This window comes from Aedes aegypti, chromosome 2 (genome assembly GCF_002204515.2).
Source record: "Aedes aegypti strain LVP_AGWG chromosome 2, AaegL5.0 Primary Assembly, whole genome shotgun sequence".
In the NCBI taxonomy this organism is placed as follows: Eukaryota; Metazoa; Arthropoda; class Insecta; order Diptera; family Culicidae; genus Aedes; species Aedes aegypti.
In genome coordinates, this window is record NC_035108.1 from 229,952,812 (window position 1) to 229,980,475 (window position 27,664).

The window sequence follows — 27,664 nt, forward strand, 5'->3', positions numbered from 1 at the left end:
TCCATTTTAGCCATCAGCTCATCGATTAAATCTTGTAGATCTGCTGACATTGCTCTAGTTAGCATTTATTCTGAACAAAACTAAGTTTAGTAAAGGCTTCAAGTAGAGCCAAAAGAATTTTCCAAAAAAAAAGATCGCTGAATACCGAAAAATCACTTCTCGCAAAAATATATTTTATCAATTCCAAGCAGATATTTTAAATCACAATTGTTGTCATCAATTCACAGTTTACTCTAAATTTAGCACTTTATTATCGATTATTTAGTTATTTGTATTGAATTTTCCAAAAATATACTGAATACCGAAAATCACTTTCCAAAACAAGTTTTATATTTTCACCAATTTCACGAATTTTCTAAATCACAATTTTTTTGTCATCAATTCACAACTTTTTGTCATCAATTCACACTTTTTGTCATCGATTCACAATTCACTTTAAGCCACCAGTTATTTAGTTATTAGTTTATTATAGAAGGAAAATTGTTATGAGGATGAAGGATAGTTTTAATTTTAAAAGATACTCACCACAAATCTACTGGTATGCCACCAGTGATGCCTAGGCGGGTAAGCTGAGCTCCGGGTTGAGAGCGTTTTAGTTCCTCCGGGGGCCAGTGGGTTCCTTGCAGCGCTTCCAGCGATCGCCTTATCACTACACTACACTAAGAGCGATTTTCGAACGCGCGACGAATAATTAATTATTGTTGGCGGGTTTTCCTGATCGCGGCAGCACACTGTGATTTTTGATCGACTTCGGAGTTGACACTACATGGGATCACTATCCCCTCGGAAAACGACTGCGCCAATTATGTGACAGAGTCACATGGAAAGGTTTTTAAAAAAACTGAAAGACCGAACTGATCGGTATGGAGAACGAAACTAGAATGATTTATTACTTGTAAATTAATTGTTACAGAGGCCTAGCTTGGAAGAGGAAAGAGCCCTAGCTAATTTAAAGTATTGTAACTGGATCGCGTCGTCCGGTCGTCGACGCGTGTTGCTGATTCGGCAAGGAGTGCCAACATGTTATGATAGGAATGTTGGTTGCCAGGTGACTTCGTGGAAGTTGGTGGGCTATGGTTGCTGAGTGTTGGCTTGACGATTATACTGCTGACGGTCACTTTATAATTGTGATGGTTGTTCCAATGCGGCTAAGGATGTTGACACTTGTTGTTGTTGTTGTTGGAGATTTTGGAGCTTGGCAGAAATGCTAGACTGGAGTCGGTTGCTAGAGTTGGGGTTTTAGTAGAGGGTTCGATTGTAACTTATATATATATATTTGTGTATATATATGCAGCCATACCATGAAAAACCGATCTAGTGGGTAACCGAATTCCGTGAAAATTTGCAATTTTGTTCCTTATCTGAAATAAGGATACACGTATTTTTGTTTTTTTTTTTTTATTACACGGAGAACAAAATATATAGGGGCCCAGATAGCCGTAGCGGTAAACGCGCAGCTATTCAGCAAGACCAAGCTGAGGGTCGTGGGTTCGAATCCCACCGGTCGAGGATTTTTTCGGGTTGGAAATTTTCTCGACTTCCCAGGGCATAGAGTATCTTCGTACCTGCCACACGATATACACATGCAAAAATGGTCAATTGGTATAGAAAGCTCTCAGTTAATAACTGTGGAAGTGCTCATAAGAAGCTGAGAAGCAGGCTTTGTCCCAGTTGGGACGTAACGCCAGAAAGAAGAAGAAGAACAAAATATAGTGTTCGTGATCATTTTTCCGGTCAAGTTAACTATATTCTAAGGTTAATCTAGAGATAACTATAAATGTTGTTGATTAGACAGTATATTGTTAAAAACAATTATACCGTATAGTTGTTAACAACTATATTTTTTTATTGAATTTACATACGTCAAACGTCAAAATTCAACTTTAATTTAGTTGACTCAAAGTAAATTTAATTGAGTTTATAATATTTTGCAATGTTTACTCAGCATTTTGTTCTGCTTTATCAACATATCTGAAAAGATTCGCTGCTGCTTTATCGATCTAAAAAAAAAAAAACATTGCAACAATCAAAATAAAGTGCGCGTCGGCAAACTTGATACGTGGTCCCCTGAGTGAGAGGTGGTCATCTTATCAACTACACTAATCCTTACAAGTTAAAAGTAAGTAGATTTGTGAGCATGACTTGAAGTCTAGGGATGTGAATGTTTTCGGATAGTGGTAATTATCTAAGTTATAATTGATATAGGTACAAGTGGATCGCAAGTGTGTATATTTAATTTGACGTTAATTTAGTGTTGGCGTAAGTTAATTTTACTTCGAAACAACTAACTGTGCGTAAGTAAAAGTAATAACCGAGATAGTAATCTCAACATAAAGAAATTCTTCTGCGTGTAGGGTGACCATTTCCGAAATAGGGTGGCCAGAAAAATCGCGATTTTGAAAAATTTTTATTAAAAAAAAAAAACATACAACTTTTGAACCGTTCGACCGATTTTCAATCTTTTTGGACGAAATGAAGGCTAAAGATTTTGACATTTCAGGAAAAATATAAAATTTCAAAAAAGGTTTGTTTTTTACATGAAAAAACTCAATACACTAAGGTTTTTTTTTACACGGTCCCCCGTGCCGTGCAAAAAAAATCCGTGCAAAAAAAAACCGTGCTAATTCTGGAATTTGTGTAAAAATAAACCGTGTTAATTTTGGAATCTGTGGAAAAAGTACCGTGTTAATTCTGAAATCCGTGTGAATGAGAAAAAAAAGCCGTGTTAATTCCGAATTCCGTAAGAAAGTATATATAATAAGTAAAAAAAACCGTGTTCATTCCGAATTCCGTGCAAAAAAAGTACCGTGCAAATTTCGAAAGGCGTGTAAAAAAAGCCGTGTAAAAATAAAGCGTGCAAAAAAAAACCGTGTAAAAAAAGACTTTAGTGTAGTTTCCTTTTTTTTTTGTGTTTTGAAGGCCCCAGGACCAAAGGGGCTATTGCTGTTCTCATTTTTTCTTAAAGTTCAGAAAATTTTACGTTTACTGTCAAATTTTCAGCGATGTATGTTTTTTAGTTTTTGAGATATATTATTTTGAATATGAAAAATCAGTAATTTTTAATCGGCACACACTGTAGATCTCAGCACAATAGACTTTTAATGTTTAAAAAAATAATCATAACTTTTGAACAGCTCAACCGATTTCCAATCTTCTTTTATGGAATGGAATGAAAGCTTAAGATTTCAACTTTTCAGAATAAAATAGAAAAAATAGAAAACTTTGAAAAAAATATTTTTTTTACATTAAAATATATGAAAATTCCTAAAGAAAACTAGAAATTTTTATATTTTTCACCGTTTAAACATATTTTTATCAGATTTTTCAATATTGTCTGAAAAGTTGAAATTTTAAGCTTTTATTCCATAAAAAAAGATTGGAAATCGGTTATGCTGTATATATATATATATATGTCCGCGTAGTTCCGGCGTATAGAATAGAACTACGGACGACCTGTTCCGGTGGTAAGAGTCCACCAAACGGGGTAACCCCAATTCAAGGTGTGATGCGAAAAACCGTGCCGAGGAATGAATGGTCGAAGGGGTGAAAAAGATGTTCGGCCATTAACGGAGCCTGTGGGGCACCTGGGCACCCCTCACAGTATTTTGTCCCTTACCGCGTTAATGCAGGGCTCTGGCGTGGTGGACCTCTTTTCCCGTGCTACTCGTGGGATCCAATCATGAATACAAATTTAAACCAAAATCAAAATAATAGTAGTAGTGCAGGTAGTAGCAGTAGTAGGGAAGCGAACCCCTTCGCAAGAAGTGGGTTAGCTAGGTCTCCGTTGAGGAGAGCGGAAGCAGGAGGAGGCAGCAGTGCACGTAGTGCCAGTGCTGGAAACCATATTTCATCCCCAGCTAACGCATCGGGTGAGGTTATGGATGGAGCGTGGTTGATGAGGGCCATCAATAAAAGTAGAGATGGGCTCTCTGCGATGGAAGTGGCTGCACAGCAGCTCGACTCCATAATTGACTTTGCGTCCTCGAAGTCTACCATCAGCAAGGACCTCAAGCAGGCCCTGTTCAGACTTCGTAAGTCGATGTTGGCGGCCAAGCAGAACCATGCTAAATCCATGGCGACTGTGGCTGCGGCAGAACCCGTGGAATTGAAGGTGCCGAAGTCTACCCAGACGGAGCCCTTCGTCTTCGCGGGTAGCCCCAAAAGTGCGGAAGCGAATGCTTACAACAAGCAATCGCAGAAGCGCGCGAGGCAGCCGTCAGGGGAGGAGCTACCCGGCGGCGCTCGCAAGGCCAGGCGGATATTAACCCCGAAAACCGGCAGAAGTGCCGGAAAATCGGACCCCAGCCAGGCGTCCCGGAAAGCCGAGAAGGGTGGGCCCGAAAAGGCTGGCCCCTCACGGAGTGATGGGAACAGGGGGTTGCGACCTTTGAGAGGTCCTCAATCACCACAGGTTAGGGCGGATCAGGGGGGACGCCCCCTGGACAACCGTAATGAGAAAGAAGAAGAAGGAGAAGCAGGAAGTTCAGGAGCGCAGGGATACCAGGCCTAAGAAAAGTAGGAGGGTAGGTGCCAAGCGCGAAAAGGGTGATGCGATCATCATCAAGACGGAAGAGTCCAAGTACTCGGAAGTCCTGAAGGCGATGCGCAGTGACGCGAAGCTCGCAGATCTTGGAGCCGACGTACGCAGTGTCAGACGCACTCGTACAGGTGAAATGATTCTCGAGCTTAAGCGCGACAAGGAGCGCAAGGGCGCCGCCTACAAAAGTTTGGCGGAAGAGGTCCTTGGCGAGGGTGTCGAAGTGAGGGCTCTGACGCAGTCAGTGACTCTGAAGGTGATGAACCTTGACGAGATCACCAACGCAGAAGAGCTCGTCACAGCACTGCGGCAACAGTGCGAGATTCAGGTGCCCACCGCTGCCGTTCAGCTACGGAAAGGTCCGGCAGGTACTCAGGTGGCCTTAGTACACCTACCTGTGGCGGACGCAAATAAGTCCGCTAAGGTAGGCAAGATCAAGGTTGGTTGGTCAGTATGCTCACTGAACATACATGAGCAACCGGTGATCTGCTTTAGGTGTAGGGCCCTGATAGGACCAAGTTGTGTAGGCGTTGTGGTGAGGAAGGTCATAAGGCACTAGGCTGCAAGAACCCTCCCAAGTGCTTGATTTGTTCCGGCAAGTCCGTGAACAACAATCATCCAACGGGAGGCTCAAGGTGCCCGACCTTCAAACGAGCCATTAACGAAAAGTCACAGTGCAGGTAACGCAGCTGAACCTGAACCACTGTGACGCAGCTCAGCAACTGCTGTACCAGTCAGTTGCTGAGTGGGGGACGGACATCGCCATCATATCGGACCCATACCGAGTACCCGCCGGCAACGGCAACTGGGTCGTGGATGGATCCGGAAAAATGGCGGCGATATGGACGACGGGTAGATACCCCGTCCAGGAGTTGGTGTCTACTACCTACGAGGGCTTCGTGATCGCCAAGGTAAACGGGGTCCTCTTTTGTAGCTGCTATGCGCCTCCGAGTTGGTCGACCGAGCGGTTCACGCAGATGCTGGACTGTATGACGACCGTGCTGACAGGGCGAAGGCCAGTAGTAATAGCGGGTGACTTCAATGCCTGGGCCGTGGAATGGGGAAGCCGTATCACGAACCAGCGAGGTCAAATCCTGCTAGAGGCACTGGCCGTGCTAGATGTCGATCTGGCTAATGTTGGTACCAAAAGTACCTTCAGCCGAAACGGAGCGGAGTCGATTATCGACGTTACTTTTTGTAGTCCTGGCCTAACGAGTAGTTCGAACTGGAGGGTAGACAATGCCTACACTCACAGCGACCACCTGGCGGTTCGCTACAGTATCGACTACAACAACAGCAGGCAGCGCGTAGAGGAAGCGGCTAGGTCACGGCCAAGCCCTCGTAGGTGGAAGACATCGTACTTCAATGACGAAGTACTTAGAGAGGCGCTCCGTCGTGAGCGTAACCTACTCGGCCTAAGCGGGGACGAACTGGTAGCGGTGCTTTCGCGTGCGTGCGATGCGACCATGCCTAGGAAAGTCCACCCTAGAAATGGGAGACCACCGACGTACTGGTGGACTCAAGCAATTGCGAACCTGCGCCGTGCCTGCCTACGGGCCAGGAGGCGGATGCAGCGAGCACGTACCGAGCAGGAGCGTGAAGAACGACGGGCGGTGTTCACCGCTGCCAAAGTCGCGCTGAAGTCCGAGATAAGGGCAAGCAAAAAGGCCTGCTTTGAGGGACTCTGTCAGAGTGCCAACGCGAACCCGTGGGGTGATGCCTACAGGATCGTTATGGCGAAGACAAGAGGTGCAATTGCTCCTACGGAGCAATCTCCACAGATGCTGGAGGGGATCATCGAGGGGCTCTTTCCGCGCCACAACCCTAGCCCATGGCCTCCTTTTGTAGGACAGCCGGGGATTGGGGCTGGCGATGAGGATAGAGTAACCGATGAGGAACTTGTAGGGATTGCAAAATCCCTAAGCATGGGGAGGAAGGCACCAGGTCCGGACGGAGTTCCAAACCTGGTCCTCAAAGTCGCAATCTTGGAGGCTCCCGGTATGTTCAGATCTGCTATGCAGATATGCCTGGACGAGGGAGTATTTCCAGATGCGTGGAAGAGGCAGAGCCTGGTACTATTGCCAAAGGCGGGGAAACCACCTGGTGACCCGTCGGCGTATAGACCAATATGCTTGATTGACACGGCGGGCAAGGTGCTCGAGAAGATCATCCTCAACAGACTGTTGAGGTACACTGAGAGTGTAAATGGTCTCTCAAGCAACCAGTTCGGCTTCCGGAAAGGGAAGTCCACCGTAGACGCTATTCTGACGGTTAAGAAAACCGCTGAGATAGCACTCCAGCGTAAGAGGAGGGGGATTCGCTACTGCGCAGTAGTGACTCTGGATGTAAGGAACGCATTTAATAGTGCCAGTTGGGCGGCTATTGCCGATGCGCTCCTGCGTCTGGGGATACCCGAGTACCTGTACAAGATTCTCGGAAGTTACTTCCAGAATCGGGTATTAGTGTATGACACAGAGGTGGGTCGGAAGTGCTTTCACATACCCAGTAAACACACCATCGTATACGATGAGATATAAGAGTACAAATGTGGAGGCGTTATACGTACATCTTGCATTCAGCCTTATGACGTATGTACGTATATCGCCTCCACATTTGTACTCTTATGCGCTATCGTATACGAGTTTGTGTTTACTGGGTAACCTCAGGAGTCCCGCAAGGTTCCATCCTGGGTCCGGTGTTATGGAATGTCATGTACGACGAGGTGTTGAGATTAAAATTCCCGGCGGGTGTGGTCATCGTTGGCTTTGCCGACGATATTACGCTGGAGGTCTACGGTGAATCGATCGAAGAAGTGGAATTGACTGCAGCCCACTCGATCGCAATTGTGGAGGAGTGGATGAGCTCCAGGAAACTGGAATTGGCTCACCACAAAACTGAGGCGGTTGTTGTCAACAACCGAAAGTCGGTGCAGCAAGCGGTGATCAGTGTAGGCGACTGCACGATCACTTCGAAGCGCTCCGTCAAACACTTGGGGGTGATGATCGACGATAAGCTTACCTTCGGTAGCCACGTCGATTATGCCTGCAAGAGAGCCTCCACAGCTATTGTGGCACTGTCCCGGATGATGTCCAATAGCTCTGCGGTGTACGCCAGCAAGCGAAAGCTTCTGGCCAGTGTCGCCTCGTCCATACTGAGGTATGGTGGCCCGGCTTGGGGCACGGCTTTAAGTACCAAGAGCTACCGTAGCAAGCTAGAGAGTACTTATAGGCTAATGTGCCTGAGGGTTGCGAGCGCGTACCGTACCGTGTCACACGATGCACTCTGCGTCATCACCGGTATGGTGCCTATTGGTATCCTTATCATGGAAGACATAGAGTGCTTCGAAATGCGCGGCACAAGAGGCATACGCAGGACTGCCAGACTGGCCTCCATGGTCAAATGGCAGCGTGCGTGGGACAGTTCCACCAAGGGAGTGTGGACTCACAGGTTGATCCCGAGGTTGGATATCTGGGTCAAAAGGCGCCATGGGGAACTAACATTCCACCTGACACAGGTCTTTTCGGGCCATGGTTGCTTTAGACAGTATCTACACCGTTTCGGTCATGCGGGTTCTCCCGAATGTCCAGTTTGTGCAGGTTTTGAGGAAACGGCGGAACACGTTTTGTTCGTGTGCCCGCGTTTCCGCACAATGCGTGACCGCATGTTAGCCACATGCGGTCGGGACACGACTCCGGACAATTTGGTCCAGAGGATGTGTGAAGACGAGTTTGGCTGGAATGCCGTTTCATCGGCTATCACCCACATCGTCTCGGAACTGCAAAGGAGGTGGCGAGTGGACTCGAGGAGTGGCTAGTGCAGACGCTAAACAACAGGTGGTCCAAGGGTTCGCAGTCGGCTACGTAGGTCATACCGGTGCCCTACGGTCGAAATCGACCCTTACAGCGATTAAGTGGCCGCGGGGAGAACATCCTGGTAGCGTTGCTGTCGTGGCGCCGGCCTACTGGGTTGGTACGAGCCTCTGGTTGTTCGGGGCAGGTGGAGGCCCCTTCGTCAGCAATCCCAGCTGGTGCTAGCTGATAGGGCCTGAGCCTTCAGTAGGTCAAATTGCGAAGCCCGCAGTATCAGTTCTTGATACCTGCGGTGCAGCTGGGCGCGGGCGTAGTGGTCGACCCTGCCCGTCTTCAGCGGACAACGGGAGGTGAGGACCACCTGGGAAGCTGGCAAAGCGCCAGCATGCTACCTTGGTGGACCCCCCTAAGCGTGTCATCGATGTTCGTTGCTGCATGGCTACGCAGCTAACCTGGAGGATGCGATGTGCAATAGCCCCTCTCCGAAGCAATGCCTTCTTGGTGGTCCCGGAGAGACGAAGGGTTTGGCGGCAATGGAAATGGTTTAGTGGGTCGGGGGTGTAGTCCTGTTTACTGCTTGCATGTAGTAAATGGTCCCCAACCCCACACGGCGTCTGTTGAGCAGATTATCCCCCCATTGCTTAGAAGAAAAAAAAAAAAAAAAAATATATATATATATATATATATATATATATATATATATATATATATATATATATATATATATATATATATATATATATATATATATATATATATATATATATATATATATATATATATATATATATATATACAGCCATTCCATGAAAAACCGATCTAGTGGGTCACCGAATTCCGTGGAAATTTGCTATTTTGTTGCTTATCCAAAATAAGGATACACGTGTTTTTGGATTTTTTGATAAGGGTGACCATTTCCGAAATAGGGTGACCAGAAAAATCGCGATTTCGATTAATTTTTATTTAGAAAAAATTATAACTTAAGAACCGTTCGACCGATTTTCAATCTTTTTGGACGAAATAAAAGCTAAAAATTTCGAATTTTCAGGAAAAATATGAAACTTTACAAACATTGTTTCTTTACATGAAAAAAAAATCAATAATTTCCGTTTTTTCATGGACCAAAGGGGCTTCTCATTTTTTCTTGAAAGTTCAGTTAATTTGACGTTTACTGTCAAATTTTCAGCAATGTATGTTTTTTAGTTTTTGGGATATATTTTTTTGAAAATAAAAAATCAGTCATTTTTCATCGGCACACACTGTAGGTCTCAGCGCATTATAGTTTTTATTTTTCACAAAATCATAACTTTTGATCAGCTAAACCGATTTTCAATCTTTTTTTATGGAATGAAAGCTTAAGATTTCAACTTTTCAAACAAAATTTAATAAACTAAAATATCTGAAAAAAAAAATTTTACATGAAAATATACAAAAATTTCAAGTTTTTTAAGAAATTGAAAATATTTATGGAGACACTGTTGGAAGATATTTTTTGAATAATTCCTGAAGGGGTCACTAAAGATATCTCCATAAAAAACCTTGAAAAGATCATGAAAAATATCCTGAAATTATTCTATGAAAGACTCTTGAAGGCTACTTCGAAGTTCCAAGAGAAAATCCAAGAAGTTATACTTAAAACAGGGAGAAACTCTGGAAGAATTCCTGGAGAAACCAATGGAGAAGCTCCGGAAGGAATCCTTGGAGAGATTCCTAAGGAAATTGTTGGATGAAACCCTAAAGGAATTCTTGGAGGAACCCCTTAGAGGAATGCCTGCAGGAGTCACCGAAGAAAAGTTTAAACAGAATTCCAGAAAGAGTCCCTGAAGGAAATCTTCATTGTTTACTTGGAGCAATCTTTTGAGATATTCATGGAGGTATCCTTAGAGAAATTTCTGAAGAAATCTTTGAACGTTTTCCAGTAGGGATTCATGGGGTTATAATTGACGGAATCCTTGGAGGTATTCCTAGAGAAGATCCTGGTGGAACTCTTGGGAAAAAAATAAATCAATGGATATATTATTGATTGCTAGAGAAAACCCTGACGGTATCCTTAACAATTCATTGGAGATATTCCTGGAGGAAAAAATGAAAGTATTTCTGGAGGAATTTCTGCAGGAATCTTCGAAAGAATCACTGGAGGAGTTACTGGAGGTTACTAGACAGCTCCTATACAAATCCCCGGGGAAATTGATAAAAATATCCTGAAGTTTATCCAGGAAGAACCCATGGTGAAATTTCAGGAGGAGTCTTAGCAGCTATTGCTAGCGGAATTTAAGCAGTAATTTATGGACGAATCCTGAAAGATATTCCTCTACCTGTAGGTATTCCTGGAAGAAACCATGAAGTTAATCCTAAAGAATCCCTGAAGCTATTCTTAGTAGAATTTTTTAAAGTTATTTCTTGTGTAGTTCGTGGAGGAAACCTTGGACGTATTTTTAGAGGAATCCTTGGAGAAACTCTTGGAGGTATTCTTGATGGTATTTCTGGAGAAAATGCTGAAGGAATGTAATTTAAGGAATTCCTGGAGGGAGCTCTGGAAGTATTTCACGAGAAATCCTTGTAAATATTTCTTGAGGCATTCAAAGAGGTATTCCTGATAGAATCTTTGGAAGAATTCCTGTAAAAATCTTTCGAGGAAATTCTGAACATATCTCTAGTGGAATTCCTAAGAGAAGGAGTGCTAGGAGAAATCCGTGAAATCCCCAAAGAAATTTTAGAGGAGTTCCTAGAGGAATCCTTTGATGTATCTTATAGGAAATCTCTGAAAAAAAAATTGCTAGGATTTACCAAAGAATTTCTGTAGAAAATCCTGGAGAAATTCATAAAAATTTTATAATTCTTAAAGGAGTATCAGGGGTAATCCCTGCTGGAGGAAGTTTTGCAGATATTCCTCAACGAATTCTTGGAGATATTCAGATTCTTCAGAGCCTCGAAAACCACCACAACTGACCTGCGATCGATTTAAATAAGGCCGATATCGTCCGCAAGACCAAGGACCATATGTGACCGTGGGCCTTCCTTAGCCGAGTGGTTAGAGTCCGTGGCTACAAAGTAAAGCCATGCTGAAGGTGTCTCGGTTCGATTCCCGGTCGGTCCAGCATCTTTTCGTAATGGAAATTTCCTTGACTTCTCTGGGCATAAAGTATCATCGTACCTGTTACACGATATACGAATGCAAAAATGGCAACTTTGGCAAAGAAAGCTCTCAGTTAACTACTGTGGAAGTGCTCATAAAAACACTAAGCTGAGAATCAGGTCATTTCTTTACACGCCTAATCTCCTAATATCACCCTGGAGTGCAATGTTGAACAGTGAATTCCAAAGTGCGTCTCATTGCTTCCATCTAAATTCACAAACGTCATTGACACCTCGTCTCCAATCCAAACAATTGAATAAAGAGATGGTGAGTCTGCTAGTTATACTCCAGGAATTTATCTAAGATCATTTGCAAGATGTATCTGGTAATATCTGGTTCGTTGTTGGAGCGGCCCTCCCGAAAACCAGCCTGGTATTGGCCGATAAACGATTTCTCAAGTGGCTCAGTCTGAAGGTATCCCTGGGAAATTCCTGAGAACATTAACTGAAAGAATTCCTGAAGGAATTTGTGGAGAAATTCTTGGATGATTTCCAAAGAAAAGTTTTACCCGCTGAATCTATTCCACATTTTTGGTGTCTAAAGAAACCAGGAATTAATTGTTTTCATATTACAAATCGTTGCATAGTTAATAGGGTCCTAAAATTTCTAATGAAATCTTGTTTTTTATTTAACAAAACGAACGTAAAATTTTCTGAACTTTCAAGAAAAAATAAGAACAGCAATAGCCCCTTTGGTCCCGAGGCCTTCAAAACACGAAACGATTTTTTTATTTTTTCCATGTAAAACAAAAACATTTTTTGTGAAATTTCATATATATCTTGAAAAGTCAATTAGCTTTCATTTCGTCCAAGAAAATTGAAAATCGGTCAAGCGCTTCAAAAGTTATGATTTAAAAAAAAAAAAAAATTGCAAAGTCGCGATTTTTTTGGACACCCTATTTCGGAAATGGTCACTCTAATAAAAAAAAAACCAAAAACATGTGATTCCTTATTTCGGATAATGAACAAAATAGCAAATTTTCAGGGAATTCGATGACCCACTAGATCGGCTTTTCATGGAATGGCTGTATATTAGACCTGTTTATATTTGAAAAAAAAAATCTGAAAACCTTCCGGTCAAGCAGTATTCTGAATTCTCATGCTAAGAACAATGTCTGGTCAAATTTTCAGCTCATTTGATAGAGATTCCACTATGCTTCAAGTTAAAAATGTGTTTTTAGGCTCATTTTAAGGTTTGAAAAACCATAACTCAATACTCATAAATCAAAACCAATTGCTATTACCACCTACTGAAAGCTAATTATATTCTGTTAAAGTTTGTCGAACACCCCAATAAGATTAAATTAAGTTTAAACATTGTTTGATGAAGATTTATTCTCCACAGTTCCCAGAAATTACGGTTTTCTGAATATGTATGGTATAAAAACACACATTGGCATAATTTTTTCAGGCCCTAGTCAACGGGAAACAAACTTTATAAACATGGGGTAAGACACTCCTTAATATTGGTATTAATATCCGTTAATACGGATTAATATTTATTATTATTATAATATCATTGAGATAGCTACGATTTTCCTAAACACATCTGACAGAATCTTAAATTTAAGTCAATGTAGGGAGCTTATAAACAAACGGCTAGGGATCGTGGATTGTATGTCTTGCGGATCTGACATACTATAGGAGACAAATTGCATAGGAAACAAGTTGCGAAATGGCCCGGAAATCGTAGAAAGTTGTGAGGCAGCTTCACCGAATGTACAAGGTGCCAGTCTCCTTCTAGCCAGACTACCAGATGGATGTTGACATCAAACAGTGTGGTCTATGTTGTATCGGACGAATTTCTCATATATTTTGCTCAATATACAGAATGGATCTGAGCATGTTTCTTATCACTGAACTTATTAGTGGTAGTATGGAGAATATCCTGATCTGTCAGGTAAGGTCAGGTATAGATTCTGATATTACTCCAACACATATTATGCTTCAGGAACATCTTTTATTTTCTTAATCTTCCTCTAATTGCCGACCACTTCCGTTGAATACTTAAGTGCACTTGGGTCAACGTTCATTCCGTTTAGGCTATTTTTACTAAGAACACATATCTACCATTTGGTGATGCATCATGAAACCAATGAATACTTAATTTCTGGGACGAAATGACAATAAACACAACTTGTTTTTTTTTTTATATAATAATCAATTTGCCTTGGCAACTCCGGCAACAGGCAAACATCAAAACTCCATGCATACTTGATAATCTTCTCAATATCAATATTAATATCTGTGGTAACCGCGTGTGCTGTGCTTCAGCGTGCATGGAAAACTAACTGCTGCACTACAATGCGTTTGCTTGTTATAGCGCCACCACGCAGATCCATGTATGTATATGATCGTGTAAGGAATTCATCAGCACATCCCTCTTTCTTTAATTCAAATATATTTTGGAATACATCGTTCGCGAATTTTAAATTTTACTTTTCGTCAGCTAATGATGTTTAGATTTATGTTTTATTGAAATTCCTCAATGAATAATTATCATCCAATATAACAATTTATTATGATATGAGATGGTACAAATTTATTGAAGTTTGAATCTCTTTAGTGAATGTGCTCATTCTTTCACCTCTTCCCCTAATGTTTTGACTGTCATAATTATACAGGACAGGTGACCTATGATGCTTTGGTTGGTTTGTATTCAGACAATTGTAGCTTTATAAATAAACAGCGTTGAGTTCTAGTGCGATTTCTTTTTTTTTTTTTTAATTCATCAATATAACAAATGCTTCTGTCTTTCACCTCAATGTAACTCAACAGTATAATCATAGTTTCTCATTCCTTGTGAAAATGGTTTGGATTCTTTTCAATATAATTCAACATCAGTTCAAATTATTAATCTACCGCTGATTACAATATGTAAATGCTTAATTCTTGTGGAAATGTACATCGTCTACACGGTTAAATATTTAAATACTAAAAATCATAAAAGTCATACTAAAACGATATTTGATCTATTCACCCCATGGGGTGCATATCTTCAGATTAAGCATTCCCAAGTATAAATCGTATTTATCAATCGTAATGCATAAAACTCTTTAATTTTTATACAGCGGCATGCTTTAGTTTACTTTCAAGATTCCAAGGAAGAATGTGGAAACAAATGGAGGCAATTATTTGAAACAAAATGACAAATATTGGCTTTTATTTGAATAAATAATGTGATCACGTTATACTCTATAGCTATACAACTCTATTCCATAGTTCTTCAAGGACTTCGTAAACAGAGTTATTCTGCAGATGACCTCAGAACCTGCTGCTTCAACAAGGTGGAATCGTCAAACTCCTGCTGCCTTCTCGGTTGTTTCTGGTTGATTTACAATGCAATTGTGGACTCGCTTGTTGATTACTTTATCCTGCCACGAATGAGTTCCCAGGAAGATGACAAATAGGCCTGAAAAGTTCGCAATGGAGTTGATGGTTACGACGCTAGATGCACATTATTTTAGAACTTACCAGTGGTTTGTCCCGACATTTGAAATCGGATGTTCCCCTTCTGCAATGCAATAAATGCAATATTTTGTTCCGTGAGAACAGTATTAGCAACTTTCGACAAAGCTAAAACTAACGAAAGCAGAGACACTTGAAAATTGTTCCTCACTGAGAGCGAGGGGAACCAAATCTGAATCAGACAAAAATAGCCAAGTCCCAAGTGTAACGTTAGTCAACATAAATGAAACATCAGAAATAATTTACGAAAATGCATGAGAAAGCTTAAACTAATATGATTTGTAAGGATTAAAAATCACAAATGTGGTAGAAGTAATAAATATCACTCTAACTAGTATTTTCATGTTTCTCCGTGTACCACTACACACATCCCATTCAACAGTGCGCACCTTCGTGAGCACCTCTACCTTGAGCCGACTGCCAGACGAGAGAGAGGAGAAAGTCAATTTGTTTCATTCCAAAAGTAGCGCTTCCCGCATTCAGTTGTGTTTTCTATCACTTATTAAACGATTCTAAAACGTAGTTCTCGCGTGTGCTTTATTGCTGCTGCTGTTCACTCCGAATCCCATTACGCTGTCTTCCACTGCTGTGTCCCTGACTTTGCCGTCAATTCTTACATACTGCTTCCTCAGATTAGGAATTATCTTCCAGTGTTCGCAAAAATAACTGAAACTAAATAAATGCTGGATTCATTGAGTTGTGGGTTATTACATTGAAAATCACATTTTTTAATGCTCTGTTATTCACAGAATGTTTGATCATCATTCATATGTCGAAATCTTAGTCCACTATTTATAACCATTTTTTTTGACATCTGTTTCTCTCTTATGAGGACTATGCACCTAAGAAGAAAAGTAATCTAGCTCGATATGCTGTTGAGAAGAAATGCCTTTTCAAAAGGATCATTGCTGCCAAAGACATTTTTACATTTCTTAAGTGGACCAGCATACTTAGCGGGGATATTTTCTTCCATTTTCATTTTCTTTCTCAGTACATTTCTCCAACAGCGTTCTGTTGACTTTCAATTGTAAATTTAATTACAATACTTTTTTTTTCGATTTGAGTGCACTTCCAGTGAATTGAATAACAACCAATTACATACTCCATGGAGATTCCCCTTTTGATAACCATGTTATCATTTATCCGGTAACATCATTATCAACTGATTTAGATTGATTGTAGTAATGCCAGCTAATTAGACTCACTCATTCTAGATACTGTTTGAAGCTTCTAAGATTACTTAATTTACTGCGATTTACTAGTTATATCAAGATCTTTATATTTAATTAAATATTATGTTTTTTTTTCTACATTGTGTGGTATAGAAACCATTTTTTTTACACAAATTTCTGTCGTTATTATTTGTTATCAAAATCAAATTTCTTCCATTTTTTTTACAAATAATAAAAACAACACTATGTGACGAAAGTTGCATCTGTGATTTCAGTAATATTTTGCAAATAAATAAGCTTGTATTGATGGAACTCTATCATGGCTTGTTATAAAATCTTTTGTTTTTCGATAGTCAAAAGTATTTAAAACACGTAATTAACTAAATATAATGTCGATCAGACTTTGATTTTAAATGTTTTTAATTTATCTATGAATTAATATTTTATTCCAGATTCTGTGAAACTCATCAGGGTTTTTTTTACTATATAATAACTTACTTTTCGTTACAACATCAGTGAATTTATTAACAGCTCTTCTTGTGCTTACCAAGTGCTTCCTATATAATTTTATGCGATTTCAGTGAATTTAATCACAGTTCCCTTTTTTTCCATCATTCCATTGCGCTTTCAGTGAATTCAATCACAATGATTCTTGTACTCAATTCCATCGTATATTATGCATTCTTAGTGAATTGAATCACCATTTTCTTTTCCCATCATTTTATTGCGCAATGAGAAAAAAAAACCCATGCCAAAGTGAAGTGTCCAAGTAGTTTTTTACCCTAACATTACCATTTCAACTGGTCTTGAACAATTAAGTTATTGCATTCGGGATTGTTTTTTTTTTATTTCGTTAAGCTCAAAACTGTTTATGCGCTTTAAGTGAATTTAATCACAGATCAACCAAAGTTCGTACTACCACAGTGCATATTTGAGCCAATCTGGACCACGCCGAGAACCACGTCAACATGTTGTGAGATCGTAACTCCGTTCATTATTGTCGAGAGTCTTAATGTTGCAATGTAAAACAACTGTTTCGAAAGCTAGGAATAATATCATATCTCACAATTCGTTTTAGTCGTTGGTGATCGGGATACTAACGTTTATGAACATAGTCGGCCTAAATATAACATAGCGGATGTTTCTCAGATGGTGAGAATCCGATACTGTATTTCTTTTACAAACAGGAAAAGATGTGACTTTGTTCATCCAAGAAACTGCAGGCTATCTAACAAAGATGGTGGATACACCTACGGTACATGTTAACGTTGAAAACAAGAATTGAGCATGAGCATGAGCATGATTGACCGCCCGCAGATGCTACTCCGTTATTGCAAGAACAGCTGTACTTACACAGGGAACCAACAGACGCTACTCGGGATCAGTAGCATCCTCAATGTGTAAGTACTGGTGCTCTCATTATTATAATAAACAATAACGGCGCCGGCTGCGTCCGAATGCAGGTCAATTTGGGGATAGGAGGGAAATGTTGACGTGTTACTTGCTTTATGGAAGCCGAGGAGTCCTCTGCACTTCCACAAGTAAACACTGGGAGTTTGGATATGGGGGAGGGATTCGTTTTGGTAAACGATAAATAAATAATTTGAAATGAATGCGCCTAATCGGATTCGCGATATTACTCGATAAACGAATTGAACGCCAAATAAGTGTTCGTCACTCGCCCTCCTAGGAGCAAGCGACAAGATCAAAGGATCAAACACTACTAACGCGTTCCGCGACCCACGATACTATTCCACAGTGCCACGCGAGCGACGCGCTGCACGATTAATTCTGCCCTCATCACCCGCTCCCGAAGAAGCACGCGTCAAGGTCGAAGGATCAAACAGAACTAGCGGACCGATTCACTTTTTCACTTTTTTTTCCACCGACGACATGTTCGATCCTGCCCTCATCACCCGCTCCCGAAGAAGCAAGCGTCAAGGTCGAAGGCTCAAACAAAACTAACGGACGATTCACTTTTTCCCTTTTTTTCCGATCGACGCGCGACATGTTCGATCCTGCCCTCATCACCCGCTCCCGAAGAAGCAAGCGTCAAGGTCGAAAGATCGAACAGAACTCTGTTAACGTTGAAAACAAGAATTGGCTTTAAACACAAATGCACACAAGTTGGGCTTACTCTGGTTTTCAGAAAAACAAATCGTAGTCAATAAGAAGATTCTATTTGCACAATGGCAAGACTGATTCCCTAAGATAATAATTACTAAAAATCTGTACCAGAGGCCAGATATCTCGGCTATCTGCAAACATATTACCGCTGTTTCTTACATAATATATTTTGCTCGTCCAGTAGCCACTTTCTGGCCGGTTTATTCTAATTTGTACTTGATCGCTGAGTATAAATTCCTTTTGTCGCAGTGCTTGTGCTGTTTTCCAGGCGATTACATCTATCTGATGAAATCCTGGAATTCGATGATGCATTTCCTCTGTTCATCACTTTATTTGTTGTTTCATACACAAACGAACAATAACGCCATGTTGAATCAATGTTGATTTGCTGAATATTGGGTCTTGATATCCCCGAGATAGAAACTAACTGTATATGTAAATAACAGATGAGAGCAAAATCTTACTTAACTTCACAAAATAAAAACTAGTATCTATAAAGTATAGAGCAGTTAAGACGAAAGAGCGCGTTGGAAGTTATTGTAGGAAAACCCTATTTCAAGAATGCTTCCTGCACAGATCTGTCTTAAAGTAAGAATAGTGCATAGCTCGGGTGCTCAAAAACCGACTCTACCAATCTTTGAATTTCTCACAAGTGAATTTAATCACAGTATCTCTTAACAACATGTTGTCTTACTCTACGATCACACTTATTTTTACGCCTATTCGTGATCAAACGTCAACATCCCACCGCAAAATCGCTAGTGTTTGGAGGTGATTTTAACCTCCAAATTGCCAAATAACCTCCAAATCATCACCTCCAAGTTAGTTCTAATAACCTCCGTTACATGAAATATGGTGGCGCGTCGATCGTCGCAAGTTTATCGTTAAACAGTCAATAACAATTTTTTGTTTGTTTTAGGCTTGCATTCATAAGTTATGCATTATTAAAAATATATTAGTGCAATATAAGGTGCATCAACTGATCATTGTGATCCATGAAGAACATGCCATTTGTCGTTAGGATGTAAAATCTGAAAGTCCATCTTCTATATATCTATCTAATTATCTATCTTCTAAGTGAATAAGAAGAAATTTTGTTTCTATGCCACGAGTTGACTTGAGAACAGGTCAACGGAATGCATAAATCTTTCATTGTTGAATTCCCAACATGTTCAAAAATACGGTATAAATTACAAAACATTTGCGGGGACTGCTAGTCTAGTACTTAATCATGTACGTACACCTATTTTTTTGTAGCTTCACTTTAACATGATCAATAAGAACATCTGTTATCTTAAAAATGATATGCTGCTTCTCGTTTCTACCAAAGGAGATCAATCTTCCACTAATTAATTTACCTCGAATCAATATAGAAATTAATTGCTTCCTTAGTATTTTATGAACGATAATCATCTGTCACGAAACTCATTGCAATGAAAACAACCATTTTTCAAAACAAACCTCAATGACTTAGGCAAGCAATAACTGGTAGATATAGATATAAGTGAATTTAATCACCACATTTTCTGCATTATCAGTGAATTTAATCACATCAGAATATATCATATTATAATTTATGGTCAGTCGTTTTTTTCCTCCACCTCATATTCTCAGGTAACTTGGATTTTTGATGATTTGTACTGATCACTATTGCTTAGTTGTGTCGAAAATCATTGTTTTCTCCGTCAAACATAATTGAACCTTGTTAAGGCTAAGTAGCCCGTCATTCGTTTTAGCAACAATGATGACTTTTCAGCTTGCATTTCAAAGTGATAAAACTCAGTTTGGATAGTTTGCATTGACTTGAAAAAGTATCACTGTACGCGCTAACATGTATAAAGTATGCTAATACTTTTTCAGCTGTGCAAGTGCGAAACCAACTGATTTTCTTTGATTCGAAATCGTGAGATGAATTAGCAACAATCATCAACGACGCGTACAAATTTCAATGACGACCTACTTCGCCTTAAATTAGCATGCAATTAGTGCGTTGAAATATATTTTCTTAAAACGGGCAGATTAGATTTGTTTTAAACTTTTCGTTTGAAGATGTAAGCAAAAATTTTTTTTTATGGTCGGTAGTTAAAAATAAGAACAAGTATAAACTTCTCATAAATTATTTTGCACGATTGAACGGTCGATGATCGCTGGTATGGCCTTTTTATTTTAATACGCAAGCGACGGAGGCAATTTCCATGCGTCATTTCAACTAAACTGAAAAGCGCTCACCAGTCCAGCGAGGTGACGACTGAGCGACGATGCACCGATAATACACAGATAAAATTGATGACTGCAAGGGACTGTCAGATTGTGATGCTTCCGTAGCCAGCATCAAAACTATGCAACACTGCTTTGAGGTTGGCTGTCAGCTTGGGCCTTTGGCTTGAGCCTCGTAATGCTGGGTACGGAAACATTGTGTTGGTTGGTATAGTGCTGCCAGTCCCTTTTTTTTTTTTTTTTTTTTTTTTTTTTTCCTTCTAAGCAATGGGGGGGATAATCTGCTCAACAGACTTCGGACCGAGGTCCGGGAGTGTGGGGTTGGGGACCATTTACTACGTACAAGCAGTAAACAGGACTACACCCCCGACCCACTAAACCATTTCCATTGCCGCCAAACCCTTCGTCTCTCCGGGACCACCAAGAAGGCATTGCTTCGGAGAGGGGCTATTGCACATCGCATCCTCCAGGTTAGCTGCGTAGCCATGCAGCAACGAACATCGATGACACGCTTATGGGGGTCCACCAAGGTAGCATGCTGGCGCATTGCCAGCTTCCCGGGTGGTCCTCACCTCCCGTTGTCCGCTGAAAGCGGGCAGGGTCGACCACTAAGCCCGCGCCCAGCTGCACCGCAGGTATCAAGAACTGATACTGCGGGCTTCGCAATTTGACCTACTGAAGGCTCAGGCCCTATCAGCTAGCACCAGCTGGGATTGCTGACGAAGGGGCCTCCACCTGCCCCGAACAACCAGAGGCTCGTATCCACCCAGTAAGCCGGCGCCACGACAGCAGCGCTACCAGGATGTTCTCCCCGCGGCCACTTAATCGCTGTAAGGGTCGATTTCGACCGTAGGGCACCGGTATGACCTACGTAGCCGACTGCGAACCCTTGGACCACCTGTTGATTAGCGTCTGCACTAGTCACTCCTCGAGTCCACACGCCACCTCCTTTTGAGTTCCGAGACGATGTGGGTGATAGCCGTTGAAACGGCATTCCAGCCAAACTCGTCTGCACACATCCTCTGGACCAAATTGTCCGGAGTCGTGTCCCGACCGCATGTGGCAAACATGCGGTCACGCATTGTGCGGAAACGCGGGCACACGAACAAAACGTGTTCCGCCGTTTCCTCTAAACCTGCACAAACTGGACATTCGGGAGAACCCGCATGACCGAAACGGTGTAGATACTGTCTAAAGCATCCATGGCCTGAAAGGACCTGTGTTAGGTGGAATGTCAGTTCCCCATGGCGCCTATTGACCCAGATATCCAACCTCGGAATCAACCTGTGAGTCCACACTCCCTTGGTGGAACTGTCCCACGCGCGCTGCCATTTGACCATGGAGGCCAGTCTGGCAGTCCTGCGTATGCCTCTTGTGCCGCGCATTTCGAAACACTCTATGTCTTCCATGATAAGGATACCAATAGGCATCATACCGGTGATGACACAGAGTGCATCGTGTGACACGGTACGGTACGCGCTCGCAACCCTCAGGCACATTAGCCTATAAGTACTCTCTAGCTTGCTACGGTAGCTATCGGTACTCAAAGCCGTGCCCCAAGCCGGGCCACCATACCTCAGTATGGACGAGGCGACACTGGCCAGAAGCTTACGCTTGCTGGCGTACACCGCAGAGCTATTGGACATCATCCGGGACAGTGCCACAATAGCTGTGGAGGCTCTCTTGCAGGCATAATCGACATGGCTACCGAAGGTAAGCTTGTCGTCGATCATCACCCCCAAGTGTTTGACGGAGCGCTTCGAAGTGATTGTGCAGTCGCCTACACTGATCACCGCTTGCTGCACCGACTTTCGGTTGTTGACAACAACCGCCTCAGTTTTGTGATGAGCCAATTCCAGTTTCCTGGAGCTCATCCACTCCTCCACAATTGCGATCGAGTGGGCTGCAGTCAATTCCACTTCTTCAATCGATTCACCGTAGACCTCCAGCGTAATATCGTCGGCAAAGCCAACGATGACCACACCCGCCGGGAATTTTAATCTCAACACCTCGTCGTACATGACATTCCATAACACCGGACCCAGGATGGAACCTTGCGGGACTCCTGAGATTATGTGAAAGCACTTCCGACCCACCTCTGTGTCATAGACTAATACCCGATTCTGGAAGTAACTTCCGAGAATCTTGTACAGGTACTCGGGTATCCCCAGACGCAGGAGCGCATCAGCAATAGCCGCCCAACTGGCACTATTAAATGCGTTCCTTACATCCAGAGTCACTACTGCGTAGTAGCGAATACCCCTCCTCTTACGCTGGAGTGCTATCTCAGCGGTTTTCTTAACCGTCAGAATAACGTCTACGGTGGACCTCCCTTTCCGGAAGCCGAACTGGTTGCCTGAGAGACCATTTACACCCTCGGTGTACCTCGACAGTCTGTTGAGGATGATCTTCTCGAGCACTTTCCCCACCGTGTCAATCAAGCATATTGGTCTATACGCCGACGGGTCACCGGGTGGTTTCCCCGCCTTTGGCAATAGTACCAGGCTCTGCCTCTTCCACGCATCTGGAAATACTCCCTCATCCAGGCATATCTGCATAGCAGATCTGAACATACCGGGAGCCTCCAAGATTGCGACTTTGAGGGCCAGGTTTGGAACTCCGTCCGGACCTGGTGTCTTCCCCATGCTTAGGGATTTTGCAATCCCTACAAGTTCCTGATCAGTTACTCTATCCTCATCGCCAGCCCCAATCCCCGGCTGTCCTACAAGAGGAGGCCATGGGCTAGGGTTGTGGCGCGGGAAGAGCCCCTCGATGATCCCCTCCAGCATCTGTGGAGATTGCTCCGTAGGAGCAATTGCACCTCTTGTCTTCGCCATTACGATCCTGTAGGCATCACCCCACGGGTTCGCGTTGGCACTCTGACAGAGTCCCTCGAAGCAGGCCTTTTTGCTTGCCCTTATCTCGAACTTCAGCGCGACTTTGGCAGCGGTGAACACCGCCCGTCGTTCTTCACGCTCCTGCTCGGTACGTGCTCGCTGCATCCGTCTCCTGGCCCATAGGCAGGCACGGCGCAGGTTCGCAATAGCTTGAGTCCACCAGTACGTCGGTGGTCTCCCATTCCTAGGGTGGACTTTTCTAGGCATGGTCGCATCGCATGCACGCGTAAGCACCGCTACCAGTTCGTCCCCGCTTAGGCCGAGTAGGTTACGCTCACGGCGGAGCGCCTCCCTAAGTACTTCATCATTGAAGTACGATGTCTTCCACCTACGAGGGCTTGGCCTTGACCTAGCCGCTTCCTCAACCCGCTGCCTGCTGTTGTTGTAGTCGATACTGTAGCGAACCGCCAGGTGGTCGCTGTGAGTGTAGGCATCGTCTACCCTCCAGTTCGAACTACTCGTTAGGCCAGGAATACAAAAAGTAACGTCGATAATCGACTCCGCTCCGTTTCGGCTGAAGGTACTTTTGGTACCAACATTAGCCAGATCGACATCCAGCACGGCCAGTGCCTCTAGCAGGATTTGACCTCGCTGGTTCGTGAAACGGCTTTCCCATTCCACGGCCCAGGCATTGAAGTCACCCGCTATTACTACTGGCCTTCGCCCTGTCAGCACGGTCGTCATGCAGTCCAGCATCTGCGTGAACCGCTCGGTCGACCAGCTCGGAGGCGCATAGCAGCTACAGAAGAGGACCCCGTTTACCTTGGCGATCACGAAGCCCTCGTAGGTAGTAGACACCAACTGCTGGACAGGGTATTTACCCGTTGTCCATATCGCCGCCATTGTTCCGGATCCATCCACGACCCAGTTGCCGTTGCCGGCGGGTACTCGGTATGGGTCCGATATGATGGCGATGTCCGTCCCCCACTCAGCAACTGACTGGTACAGCAGTTGCTGAGCTGCGTCACAGTGGTTCAGGTTCAGCTGCGTTACCTGCACTGTGACTTTTCGTTAATGGCTCGTTTGAAGGTCGGGCACCTTGAGCCTCCCGTTGGGTGATTGTTGTTCACGGACTTGCCGGAACAAATCAAGCACTTGGGAGGGTTCTTGCAGCCTAGTGCCTTATGACCTTCCTCACCACAACGCCTGCACAACTTGGTCCTATCAGGGCCTTTACAGCCCCAGGACTTGTGTCCAGGTTCCCTGCACCTAAAGCAGATCACTGGTTGCTGATGTATGTTCAGTGAACATACTGACCAACCAACCTTGATCTTACCTACCTTAGCGGACTTATTTGCGTCTGCCACAGGTAGGTGTACTAAGGCCACCTGAGTACCTGCCGGACCTTTCCGTAGCTGAACGGCGGTGGTGGGCACCTGCACTTCGCACTGTTGCCGCAGTGCCGTGACGAGCTCTTCTGCGTTGGTGATCTCGTCAAGGTTCATCACCTTCAGAGTCACTGACTGCGTCAGAGCCCTCACTTCAACACCAGCGCCAAGGACCTCTTCCGCCAAACTTTTGTAGGCGGCGCCCTTGCGCTTCTTGTCGCGCTTAAGCTCGAGGATCATTTCACCTGTACGAGTGCGTCTGACACTGCGTACGTCGGCTCCTAGATCCGCAAGCTTCGCGTCACTGCGCATCGCCTTCAGGACTTCCGAGTACTTGGACTCTTCCGTCTTGATGATGATCGCATCACCCTTCTCGCGCTTGGCACCTACCCTCTTACCTTTCTTAGGTCTGGTATCCCTGCGCTCCTGGTTCTCCTGTTTCTTCTTCTTCTTCTTCTTCCTCACTACGGTTGTCCAGGGGGCGTCCCCCCCCTGCTCCGCCCTGACCTGTGGTGATGAAGGACCTCTCAAAGGTCGCAACCCCCTGTTCCCATCACTCCGTGAGGGGCCAGCCTTTTCGGGCCCACCCTTCTCGGCTTTCCGGGACGCCTGGCTGGGGTCCGATTTTCCAGCACTTCTGCCGGTTTTCGGGGTTAGTATCCGCCTGGCCTTACGAGCGCCGCCGGGTAGCTCCTCCCCTGACGGCTGCCTCGCGCGCTTCTGCGATTGCTTGTTGTAAGCATTCGCTTCCACGCTTTTGGGGCTACCCGCGAAAACGAAGGGTTCCGTCTGGGTAGACTTCGGCACCTTCAATTCCACGGGTTCTGCCGCAGCCACAGTCACCATGGGTTCAGCATGGTTCTGCTTGGCCGCCAACATTGACTTACGAAGTCTAAACAAGGCCTGCTTGAGGTCCTTGCTGATGTTAGACTTCGAGGACGCAAAGTCAATTATGGAGTCGAGCTGCTGTGCAGCCACTTCCAACGCAGAGAGCCCATCTCTACTTTTATTGATGGCCCTCATCAACCACGCTCCATCCACCACTTCACCCGATGCGTTAGCCGGGGATGAAATATGGTTTCCAGCACTGGCACTACGTGCACTGCTGCCTCCTCCTGCTTCTACTCTCCTCAACGGAGATCTAGCTAGCCCACTTCTTGCGAAGGGGTTCGCTTCCCTACTACTGCTACTACCTGCACTACTACTATTGTTTTGATTTGATATTGTACTCATTTTTGAATCCCACGAGTAGCACGGGAAAAGAGGTCCACCACGCCAGAGCCCTGCATTAACGCGGTAAGGGACAAAATACTGTGAGGGGTGCCCAGGTGCCCCACAGGCTCCGTTAATGGCCGAACATCTTTTTCACCCCTTCGACATTCATTCCTCAGCACGGTTTTTCGCATGACACCTTGAATTGGGGTTACCCCGTTTGGTGGACTCTTACCACCGGAACAGGTCGTCCGTAGTTCTATTCTAGCCGCCGGAACTACACGGCCATGCTGCCAGTCCCTTGGATGAATGACATGGTACACATCTTTCATGGTAAACGATCACTAACATACCTTTCCGTGCCGCTCCGCGTTGTGTAACATGTTTTGTAACCTAGCATACCTTCATCCGATGCAAGCCGATACCTAGGCGAGGTGAAATTTTGGTGCCACACAACGCAACCTACATCAAGCCATCATTCAACGATGCATGTTACTCTGATTGTCCATTCCCAGTTGATCACACCACAATGCATCCGCGCTTCAATTATTTTCGCTAAATAATCTGCCCAGACACTAAACACAATCACTTATTCTCCTATGTGCGTTTCTCCTTTGTGTTGGGTGCGTTAGAACCCGACTGCGAGAAAAAATCAAGGTCACCGTTTGCGTCGGTGCAGCGTCATCAAAATTAAACTCCATTCTTCTTTGTTCAATTTTTCTTTCTACTGAATTTAATTTCATAATTTTGAACACGTATCACAAATCTTATTAACAAAAACAAATATTTTCTTTTGCTTTTCTATTACATTCTTTTTTTTTTCATTTATTCACACACTTGATTCATTGGCCCATTTGTTTTCAGTAAAAGCTTTGAATTCACTATTATTTTCCTTATTAAATTCACGAAATTCACAGAAACTCAACAAAAAAACAATAAATGAAATAAAACTTTCATTTCGCAATAAGTACACTCCCGAATATTTTTCTTTTGTTTTATCCTCGTCGCCACTTGTGGTAACCGCGTGTGCTGTGCTTCAGCGTGCATGGAAAACTAACTGCTGCACTACAATGCGTCTGCTTGTTGTAGCGCCACCCACAGATCCATGTGTGTATATGATCGTGTAAGGAATTCATCACCACAATATCATTAATAAATATTAATATTTTAATACTGGATCTAGTGTCCTGCCCCATGATTATAAATCTATGAAATCATTAACCCATCAACAGCTAACATGCTGCTTTAGCTTGAGCTTGAGCTTGATTGGCCGCTCGTGGTTGCTACTCCAGTATGGCCCGATCAGCTGCACTTACACAATGAACCAACCAGATGACTGCTTGGGATTAACAGGCACCCTCAGTGTATAAGTGCTGGTGATCTTCTATTTTTAGGCAACAATGGTGCCTGCCAGGTCAGAATGCAGACCAATGAGGGGAAGGGGAAGGAGTTGATGATGCATTCATCTGGCTCCCACGGTTGACCGTATATACCACTGCGTCAATGCCAGTTCATGCGGGAAGGGTGAAAGGGTGGGGTAATTTTTATAGCAGAGAGGCTTGCTGGTTTGGTTATTTATTTATGTATTTATTTGACGTCAAGCATTTTGTAGACCATTCTAAATTACATTGTGTTCTTGATATCTATTTGTTTATATACTATAAATTTGTTGAGTATACTCGATTCATAATACATTCCTCAGTTACTATTGTTTTGTATATCAAAAAAGTATTTTTTCAGTTTTGTTCGAGACATGTTAACA

The 27,664-nt window shown here is 43.3% G+C and overlaps 1 protein-coding gene and 1 long non-coding RNA gene across 7 annotated transcripts in view; one reads left to right on the plus strand and one right to left on the minus strand.

Moving 5' to 3' along the window:
- The window catches only part of LOC5569990 (inactivation-no-after-potential D protein), a 298,943-nt gene that overhangs the window by 81,867 nt on the left and 189,412 nt on the right, over positions 1-27,664 (plus strand). The gene's annotated exons all lie outside the window — the stretch shown is intronic.
- LOC110676447 lies at positions 14,689-16,230 on the minus strand. The gene is made up of 2 exons (XR_002500395.1): positions 14,956-16,230; positions 14,689-14,893 (listed from the first exon to the last, which is right to left on the minus strand). It is a non-coding gene; the product is annotated as an uncharacterized LOC110676447 (long non-coding RNA).